This window comes from Dromiciops gliroides, chromosome 3 (genome assembly GCF_019393635.1).
Source record: "Dromiciops gliroides isolate mDroGli1 chromosome 3, mDroGli1.pri, whole genome shotgun sequence".
Taxonomy (NCBI): Eukaryota; Metazoa; Chordata; class Mammalia; order Microbiotheria; family Microbiotheriidae; genus Dromiciops; species Dromiciops gliroides.
In genome coordinates, this window is record NC_057863.1 from 644,226,080 (window position 1) to 644,237,438 (window position 11,359).

Here is an 11,359-nt window from a genome sequence, read left to right on the forward strand (position 1 = left end):
TTTGAACATATTTAGATTTTTTTCTTGAGACAAATCCCTCTCTTGATCTACCCTCTCTCTATTTCCATGCCTTCCTTCTCCACTTTCCTTGTTAGTTCTCTGTCGAATAAAGTGTATTTCTATACACAACTGTATGTATACATATGCATGTGTGTGTGTGTGTGTGTGTGTGTGTGTGTGAGAGAGAGAGAGAGAGAGAGAGAGAGAAGCAGAGAAATAGAGCAGAGAAAGAGGGAGAAAGAGGAGAGACACACACAGACACATACAGAGCCTTCCTTTAACCACTTCAGTGTCAGCCACTCCTTTCTACCTCCTTTGTATAGCTATCTACTTGTGTACCTTGATTATATGTGATAATTTTCCCTAACCTTTCTTTCCCTCCCTGTATACCTCTTTCCCTTTTTATCCTTTCTTCTAATAAGATCATCAAGACATAACAGAATGACCCTCAGACCTTGTCTAATTGACTCCCTTTATGAACCCTGATGAAGAGAAGGATCAGAGGGCACACATCTGTCACTTCCCTATGTTAGAGTGTAAGCAGTCTATACTTGTTTAATCAATTATTATTGTTTATTCATGTTGACCTTTTTATGTTTCTCTTTACTCCTCTGAACAGGAGTTCAAAGTTCTCTCCTACAATGATCTTTTCATCAGGAATGTGTGGAAGTCCTCTATTTCATTAAAGATCCATTCCATGTCCTCCCTGCCCCCTACCCTCCTGTCCCCCAGCATTATACTCAGTTTTGCTGGGTAAGTTACTCTGCTGTAAACCCAAATCCTTTGACTTCTCTGGGATATCACATTCCAAATTCTCTGCTCCTTTATAGTGGTAGCTGCTAAATCTTATATGATCCTGACTGGGGTTCTTGGTGTTTTCTTTCTGGCTGCTTGCAGTATTTAGTCTTTGACCTGGAGGCTCTGAATTTTGGCTCTGATGTTCCAGGGAGTTTTCATTTTGAGATTTCTTTCAGGAGGTGACTGGTGGAGTCTTTCTACTTCTGCTTTGCCCCCCTGGTTCAAAGAGATCTGGGCAGTTTTCTTTTAAGATATTTTGAAATAAGATGTCTAAGTTTTTTTTTTTTGTCATGGTGTTCAGATAGTCTTTAAATTAAATTCTTAAGTTTTTTTTCTCCTTGTCTGTTTTCTAGGTTAGTCATTTTTGCTATGAAATACCTTATATTTTGTTCTGTTTTTTTTCAACCTTTTGACGTTTTGTTTTGTTTTTTGGGTGAGGCAATGGGGGTTAAGTGACTTGCCCAGGGTCACACAGCTAGTAAGTGTCAAGTGTCTGAGGTCGGATTTGAACTCAGGTACTCCTGAATCCAGGGCTGGTGCTTTATCCACTGTGCCACCTAGGTGCCCCGACTTTGTTTTAATATTTTTTGTTATCTCATGTAGTCACTGGCTTCTCTTTGGTCCTTTTTAATTTTCAGGGAGTTTCTTGCTTGGGCAAGGTTTTGTAACTGTTGTGCCAAGCTAGTTGCTTGGCCTTTGTGGCCAGAGCACTGTGCCTGGAGTCAGGAAGACCTGAGTTCAAATTTTGACTCAGGTGCTTAGTATCTGGGTGAGCCAAGGCAAGTCACTCAGCCTCTGTTTGCCTGAATTTCCTCAATTGTAATGTGGGGATAATGACAGCACCAACCTCCCAGGGTTATTGTGAAGCTCCAATGAGATAAAATTTGTGAAGTGCTTAGGACACTTCTGGTCTGGCACAGGTTAAAATGCTTATTCTCTTTCCCTTCGAGTTACTAATTCCCTTCTCCTCAGACCCTCTGAAAAAACCTGAGAGTGAGGTAATAGAACTAGTGATAATAGCTGATCCCTGCATGTTCCTTAAAGGAAAGTGATTTTTTTTGCCTCCCATTTCACACTTTTCCACACTTTGATCTTCACAATGACACTACGAGGCACAACTATTTGACAGATGAGGAAACTAGGCTCATAAAGGTTAGTCATCTACTCAGGGTCACATAGCTATAAAGGATAAGAATCACATCCAAGTCTAGCCCTTCCATTTGCTGGGAAACCGAGGAGCAGGGGGAACTTACTCGAGGTCACACAGAGAATCAGGACAGATTTCCTGGCTCCTGATGTAGGGTATTCTGGACTATACCCATCTGCCTCTGCCAACTCGACCCCTGTCTGTCTTGTCACAGTCCCCATTTTCTATCTCTTTCAATTTCTATGGCTTTCTGTCACTTTCTCTTCTAAAAAATTCTTTTAAACAGCCTCTGTCTCTCTCCATGACTCCATCTTGTCATGGGGCCCAGAGTACCCCAGAAGTTCTCTCGGGCACATCAAGGAATCTTCTCCTTGAGAAACTAAACCAGGGGCAGCTAGGTGGTGCAGTGGATAGAGCACCGGCCCTGGAGTCAGGAGTACCTGAGTTCAAATTCGGCCTCAGACACTTGACACTTACTAGCTGTGTGACCCTGGGCAAGTCACTTAACCCCAATTGCCTCCAAAAGGAAAAAAAAAAGAGAGAGAGAAAGTAAACCAGAGGTCAGATATGCCTAGAGAGATAAGCGGAACCAGATTGGACAGAGTTAGCTTTGGGACCTCCACCCATTATTCTGATCTCCCTTACCCCTGGGGAGATCTAAATTTGGGTGTGGCTGCGGCCTTTGTGCCCGTAAGACAGAGATGGCTTGAGAGATCCGTAGCAGCCCCTCACCCAATTCCTCCAATCACCACCAGTGGGGGATGGTTCTCCCTCACTAAAGGAACTTTCCATAGTCAGATGATCACCCCCATCAGTCCTCTGTAAAAGTACCTGCCAGTCTCCTGCTCGAGGAGATTGGTACCTCAGAGCCACATGCTTTGTTCTATACCTATCTCCCCATGAGAAGTCCAAGGATTTCTTTCATGGTTTCCCTTCCCTCCCCCCTTTCCGTTCCCTTGCCCCTAAATAAACTACCTTCTTATTCTAACACCCGTACCCCATTTTCCCCCATAGCAATCTCTTCACATGCCTCTACTAATCTTTACGTGTTATTTTTCTCCAGTGTCTTTTCTTCTCTCTATTTTTCTAGCAATCTCACTGCTCTTATTGGTCTGGGATCTCCCACTTGCTCACAATGACTCTTCGCCTGTAGGCAGCTTCTGTGTGAGTTAGCCAGGACCAGGGTAGGTGCCCAAAGGCAAATGGTTTCCCTTCTTGGCTGAAGCAGCAAGACTTGGGCAGGAGCAGGAAAATGTAGAACTGGCCCATCAGGTGAAGGAAAGGAAGGAAAAGCCTTCATTAAGCACTTAACTATGGGCCAGGCCTGGGAACCCAAACTAGGTTGAGCAGGCTCAATCTATGGAGCTCACCTTTTAACATGGGGAGAGGGGGGAAATGACTCATATAGGAGAGAAGGGGCCAAGAAAGGAGATTTTGGAAGGTCACAGGAATGGTGAACAGAGCTGTAGGGGAGTATGCTTTCCAAGAACCCACACCCTTTCCAGGAACAATGGCAGGGTCGATTTGTTTATTGTTTAGGAATTGGAAAGTTAGGGTGACCCAAATAGTAATTCACCATCTGGTGAGAAGATAACCAGGGATTGTGAAATGAGCCATGGTTGGGGCAGGCCTAGTCATGATGGACTACAGAGGTAAACACCCATCTGGTCAGGAGAGGTTCTGGGGCCTCTATCAGTCTCTCTCTTCTTCTTCTTCTTCTTCTTCTTTTTTTTTTAGTGAGGAAATTGGGGTTAAGTGACTTGCCCAGGGTCACACAGCTAGTAAGTGTTAAGTGTCTGAGGCTGGATTTGAACTCAGGTCCTCCTGACTCCAGGGCCGGTGCTCAATCCACTGCGCCACCTAGCTGCCCCCAGTCTCTCTCTTCTTAGATATCTCTCATGGGGCTGTCTCTTTCTCTCTCTCTGTCTCCCTCACACTGTGTTTATCTTCGTTTCTCTCCTCTCTCTCCTCTCTTCTCGCTGGCTCTGTCTATCTGTCTGTCATCCTGAGGCCTCATGCTCACTCTGCATAGTTCTAGTCCCCATATACCTGTGTCTGTGTTCTGTCTCTCTCAGACTAGGGGTTCAGTGAGCCAAGCGCTTGGATCTCATCTCTCTCCATTTCCTTAGGAGCAGCTAAGTGAAGGAACTGCTAAGTAGAAGATCTACTCCTAACCTTTGGGTCACCTTGCGCTGGGGTTATGAATGATTTGTATTTTTTTAAAAGGATCTTAGAATTTTGGATTTAATGTTCCCCTTGGGGAAGTCTTGGGATTTCATTACTACGTCCTCCTCATGCAAGCTGGTAAAATGAGGGTTACCCATATTCAAAGGGAGTCCTAGAAGAGACCTAGAACATGGAACACAGAATATCAGAGCCAGGAGGGAAGTTAGAACACAGAATATCAGCACTGGAAGGACTTTAGAATAGAAAACAAACAGTATCAGAATTGGAAGGGCCTTTAGGAAAATAAAAACACAAAATGGAAGAAATGGAAGAGACCTTATAATACAGATTAAATAATGTCAGAGACATACAGCTCTTGGACAATAGAATGTGTGAACTGGAAGGGACTTTAGACCAGAGAATGTCAGAGCTGAGAGGGCCCTTAGAACTTGGAATGTCAGAGCTGGGAGGGCTCTTAGAATAGGGAATGTCAGAGCTGAGAAGGGCCCTTAGAACTTAGAATGTCAGAGCTGGGAGGGCTCTTAGAATAGGGAATGTCAGAGCTGAGAAGGGCCCTTAGAACTTAGAATGTCAGAGCTGGGAGGGCTCTTAGAATAGGGAATGTCAGAGCTGAGAAGGGCCCTTAGAACTTGGAATGTTAGAGCTGGGAGGGCTCTTAGAATAGGGAATGTCAGAGCTGAGAAGGGCCCTTAGAACTTGGAATGTCAGAGCTGAGAAGGGCTCTTAGAATAGGGAATGTCAGAGCTGAGAAGGGCTCTTAGAATTGGGAATGTCAGAGCTGGCAGGGCCCTTAGAACTTGGAATGTCAGAGCTGGGAGGGCCCTTAGACCAAGGAATGTCAGAGCTGGGAAGGACCTTAGAGGAGAAAACATAGAACCCTCCTTGTCACCACTCAAACTATCTTTTCCCTAGTTTGTCCCATCATCTCATTCCTGAACTATTCCAATAACTCTTCCTCTCTTGTCTTCCTCTCTCTAGTGTCTTCCCTCTCTAGAGAATCCCACCCAGATAAGCTTCCTAATACACAGATGTGATCATGTTACTCCCTTGTTCAAAACCCCCTGGTGGCTGCCTATTACCTATAAATTTGATACCAGCCTGTCTGCCTCCTAAGTCCCTCACCATGGGGCTCCCATCTCCTTTTCTAGGCTTCTTTTACTTGACCTACTTCCAGTACTGTATGTTGCCAATAACCTGGAATCTGAGGAATTCCTTCAACTCTACATGTTGTCTCTTGCAAGCCATCCCCCAGGACTGGATTATGCTTCCCTCTCTTTACCTTTTAAAACCTGTCTCTGCCTTCAGGACTCAGAAAAGATACCCCCTCCCCTGAGAGCCCCACCCTCATCTCTACAGATGAACAGAATCTCTCCCTAAAAGACTTTGCCTTTAAAAAAAAGTGTTATTGATGGATGTTATTTTTCCTATTTCAATCACTGTCATTTTTCAGCAACTTCCTCTCTACTGCAATTAAAGCCCCCTGTGTACCAAATAAATGCAATAAATTGTTGTTCAGTCATGTCCGACCCTTCATGGCCTCATTTGGGGTTTTGTTGCCAGTGATACTGGAGTGATTTGCCATTTCCTTTTTTTTTTTCCCCATTTCCTTCTTTAGCTCATTTTACAGATGAGGAAACTGAGGCAAACAGGGTGAAGTGACTTGCCTAGGGTCATACAGCTAGGAAGTGTCTGAGCCTAGATTTGAACTCAGGTCTTCCCGATTCCAAGCCCAACACTCTAGCCACCACACCACCTAGATGCCCAAGTAGACTAAAGTAAGCAAAGCAAATGAACACACTCACTATGTCTGAAAATGTATGGTTCATTCCACATACATAGTCCACCACCTCTCTGCTGAGAATCAGAAAGCCTACTTCACCAATCTGAGGTCATGAATTGACCATTGCATTGATAAGAGTTCCAAAATCTTTCATTGTTTCCCTTCTCTTTTCAATGTTTTCTCTTCTTTTCTTTTCTTTCTTTTTTTTTTTTTTTGCAGGGCAATGGGGGTTAAGTGACTTACCCAGGGTCACACAGCTAGTAAGTGTCAAGTGTCTGAGGCTGGATTTGAACTCAGGAACTCCTGAATCCAGGGCTGGTGCTTTATCCACTGTGCCACCTAGCTGCCCTTTCAATGTTTTCTTCTAACCTTTCCCCCAATATTTTCCACTTATCTGGGACTCATTTTAGTGAGCAACATGATTTTCATGGTTTTACTTACATTGCTCTGTGCCAATTGCCTTCTCAAATTTCTCTGAATTCTTCATATTCATCATTGCTTAAAGGGCAATAATCACAGAATCAGAAAACATCTAAGTCCGGAGAGAAGTTATTTTCCTATTGTAATTAATTATTAACTAGGATCCAGGTGTTTTTTTCTCTCCCTTATTTCCTCATTTAGGACCTAGCCCCTGTAAGTTGGTCAGTCTCAGAAGGATGTAACTGATGGATGAGATTGCCCTAATCCTTGGAAACATGCTCCTCCATCTTGGACAGGACCCCAGCCAACTATGAGACCTTAATCCTGTTTAAGCAGTATAAGCAGAATCAATCTACATGAATTTTTGCACCAAAGAAATGAACCTAGGCCCTTGCATCCCTCTAATGGAACTCATGAAGAAGAAGACCAGCCAGAGTGGTCTGGGTAGAGATGAATCCCCTTGTCCAGCTTGCTGAAGGCAGCTGAATCTTGTGATCAAGCTGAGTTCTCAGCAGGAGGAGCTGAAGACTTTTAGCCTACCCCCTCATCAATTGTTCACCAATCAGGGCTGATTTCTCCTATCAGGGACACCCCCTTTTTCAAAAATATATTAAGGCTTCCAGTCTCTTCATGTCTTTGTCTTTGGTTACTGAGAGAGACCATCAACTTATTGGTTATTAGCTAGCCTAATTAATAAATTGATTATTAATTACCCAGAAACTCTGTCTCTTGGATTTTTCATTCATCACAGAGCCCTACTATGTTCCTGGGAATATAAGGGGAAAAAAATGAAACAATCCCTGTACTCAAAGAATTTGTATTCTATTTTTTAAAATTAAATTTAATTTTTTTGCAGGGTAATGGGGGTTAAGTGACTTGCCCAGGGTCACACAGCTAGTAAGTGTCAAGTGTCTGAGGCTGGATTTGAATTCAGGTCCTCCTGACTCCAGGGCGGGTGCTCTATCCACTGCACCACCTAGCTGCCCCAGAATTTGTATTCTAAAGGAGGAAACAAATAAACATAAGTATGTACAAAGTAAATAAAAGGTAATTTGGTTGGGGAGGTATCATTTCATGACATTCATAGACTCCATTATGGTCATCCATGCTCCAGTTGATACTCTCTTTGGGTTTATTGCTACTGCAAAAAGTACTGTTACAAGTATTTTTGAATATACATTTGACTCTCTATATCTTGACTATAGATTAGGAGTTAGAAAGTCACTTGCATGTGGGTGACTTATCTAATATTCCTCAGGCTTCAATCACCTTTGGGATTCTGATCTTGGAAGAATCAGGAAGCCAGGATTAGAGAAGCTGGTCTTTGTGTGAGAAAATAATTATTAATAATGGATTTCTTGGGACCCAGAGATCATTCCTTTCTCCCCCCTCTCCCCCCACCCCACTCCAGAAAGTCCAGTTCTTGAAGAACTTCAGCAAATCTTGTCTAGGACAAACCCAAGGGAACAAAAGAAATAGAGATTGATTCTTTTGTCTAGCTTGGTGAACTGATAGGATCAAATCACATCCAGACTTTGCCTTAAGGAACTTGAGTGAGAGCTTTCCCTGATGTCATCTGTAGAGTTAATTTTAATTTGGATCACCCTCAAGTCATGTCAACCAATGGAATTGAATGATGCTAACCAATTAGCTTTGATCAATGTATAATGACGTGCCTCTATCAAAAGAGGATAAAAATTGGAAGAAGCCATGATCTCTCTCTCTCTCTCTCTCTCTCTCTCTCTCTCTCTCTTGGCTTTCTCTCTTGGCACTCTCCCTCTTAGTACAGGGTAGGTCTTCTGAACTTTCCTTGAGATGCATGGGTCTTCTGGGGCTTTTCTCCTGCTTGTACTAATTGACACATGGTCTATTATTTTCTGGTATATATATATAATACTGATTAATAATACATGCTTACTGTCAAAATTGGTACAGTAGCAATTAATTTTTTTTGTCAATCAATAGACATTTATTAAGTAACTACTATGTTCCACACACTCTAGAAGGTTCTAGGGAATATAAAGACACAGGATGAAAACAATCCTTGCTTTCAGTCAAGAGCCAGTTTCACATAAAGTCATAATTTTCTAGACTTTTCACAGATTTATCAGAGTGCCAAACCCAATTTCCATATAGCAGGGTTTTTTAACCTTGGGGTTCTATGGACTTTTAAAATAATATTTAAAAAAATATTATGAGGAGTTTATTTCCATATAATTGGTTTCCTTTGTAATCTTTTGTATTATATATTGTGCATTTTAAAATATCATTTTTAAGAGAAGAAGTCCATACTTTCCAATAGACTTCCTAAGGGGTTCATGAGAAAAAAAAGTTAAGAATCTCTGCCATAAGAATTGTGGCAAATCAATACACCCTTCCTCTACAGAACAAGAAATTCAGTTCTATTCCATGCAGCAAGGATTTACAGAACCCCCATCCTCCAGCCTTGGTGCTTGCTTAGTCAGTAGCAATTAATTAAAAAAAATTTTAAAAACCTACAGTTTTAGCTTAGATTAAAAAATTGATCATCCTTCTTGTTCTGAAGGCCTAGAATGTATTCATAAGGTATTATTGTTTGTCCTTTGCTTTTGAAGAGGACCAATGACATCATGAGTGATGTCTTGACTCATGAATGAATTGGATTTAAATGAGGTAGAGCTACTCAGAGTTGTCAGCCTTACTTTCTCTTCCAGAGTCATCTAAGTCTGGTGGTGAGACAAATGTCAGGATGACCGGTGATGCCCCAGGATGCAGTGGGCAACCTTGGGGTCTTTTGATGTCTGACCAAGCTCTAAGTCCCTCAGAGCACCTGCTTCAGCCGCCTTCATGGCCATTGGAATAAGTCATTCTCATCTGTCCATTCCACTGGGAAAAGTCTTACCATTCTTGTGGGTGGACATCCCCCTAATTCTCTGATGGGTTTGAGGTCTATTGGTTACCCTTCACCTGGTTTAGCCTGTCTGCTGAGATGGCTTACCAGGGTGTGGTTGCTTCTTGGAGCCACAGGTGAGAGAATTTAAAAAATCTGATGAACCAAGAATTTCAAGTTGCCTTTGTCACAAGTGAATTCCACATTCATACCTTTCTTCCATTGTTCTATAAATTCTGTATGTATTGGTGGAAGAATATGCTTTAGGTTTATGGGGAGAATATTTTATAGGTACTATTTTACTAATTTTAGTTTTAGTAAATGCTTTTATTAAGACCTAATTGTGGGGCAGCTAGGTGGCGCAGTGGATAAAGCACCGGCCCTGGATTCAGGAGTACCCGAGTTCAAATCCGTCCTCAGACACTTGACACATACTAGCTGTGTGGCCCTGGGCAAGTCACTTAACCCCCATTGCCCTGCAAAAAAAAAGACCTAATTGTGTCTATTGCCTGATTGTTCACAGGAAGGATGCTGATGGGGGCTTACGAGCTACAGTGGAGGGAGTCACTGCCCATGGAGTATCCTAGAACCCTAGAGTAACCATTGTTCTGGGATTCATTCTATGAGTCTTGAGTGCAAGTTAGAGGAAGTACTTTAGAGGGAGTGCTAAACAAGCAAGGAGGAAGAGGGAGGAAGTAGAGGCCATCCAAAGTAGGAGGTGAAACTACAGAGACATGGACAGCAAATATCTGGGGTCTGGCTTGTTGCAAGCAGCTATGATGATTCCTGAGCTGAGGTGTTAAAAATGATTGAAGCATCAACTATATCCTGGGTGAAACTGCTTTGTTTATTCAGCTTGGGTTGAGGAGAGAGGCCAATCATACTCTTCTCCTCCCTCACCTTTCCCCTTATTCCCAGGGGAGAAAAGTTGAATGTTCTAGTGGATTATTTACTCATTTGAGATACCCTGCTTCCATCTGGCTTTGGGAAGCATTTGTATTTATTCTCTGTGTTTACTCTTCCCCCCACCCCCATTCCTACCTAAACTGGTAAAATGTGAAAACTGTTGATCAACAGAAATCCTTTTAAAAAATTTTAGCCATGGACTTCAACATTTAAAAAATATTTTAAAAAATTTTCAGATCCAGGTTTTCTTTCTTCCTCCACCCTTTGAGAAGGCAGCAAATATAACACCCCTTATACACATAAAATCATGCAAAACATTTCTGCATTAGCAATGTTCTGGAAAAATAAAGGAAAAATGCTACAGTCTACAATATGAGACCATCAGTTCTCTATCTGTAGGTGGGTAGCATTTTTCATCATGAGTCCTTTGGTGGATCACCATATTGATCAGAGTTACTAAGTCTTTCACAATTGATTATCTTTATAATATTGCTGTTATTGTGTAAATTGTTCCCCTGCTTCTACTCAATTCCCTTTTCATCAGTTCATATAAGTCTCTCCGGGTTTTTCTGAAACCATCCCCTTAATAATTTCTTATGGCACAATTACATTTCATTAATTCATATACCATATTTTATTCACTCAAGTATCCCCTCAGTTTCCAATTTTGCCATCACAAAAAAGAGCTGCTATAAATATTTTTGTACACATTGTTACTTTTCTTTTTCCTTTGATCTTGCTGGGGATAGATCTAGTAATGGTAATCCTAGGTCAACAATTTTAATAGCTTTTTGGGTGTAGTTCCAAATTGTTCTCTAGAAAGGTTGGATTAGTTCACAGATCCACCAACAGTACATTAATGTACCTGTTTTCCCATGTCCCCTTCAGCATTTGTCAATCTGAAGGGTGTGGTATGATAACTCAGAGTTATTTTAATTTGTATTTCTGTAATTATTACTGGTTTAGAGCATTTTTCCATGATTATTAGTTGCTTTGCTTTCTTCATCTGAAAACTGCCTGTCCATATCCTTCAACCATTTATCAACTGTGGAATGCCTCTTATTTTTATATGTTTGGCTCAGTACCCTAGAGATTTGAGAAATGAACTCTTTTTTTTTTTTTGTAGGGCAATGAGGGTTAAGTGACTTGCCCAGGGTCACACAGCTAGTAAGTGTCAAGTGTCTGAGGCCGGATTTGAACTCAGGTACTCCTGAATCCAGGGCCAGTGCTTTACCACTGTGCTATCTAGCTG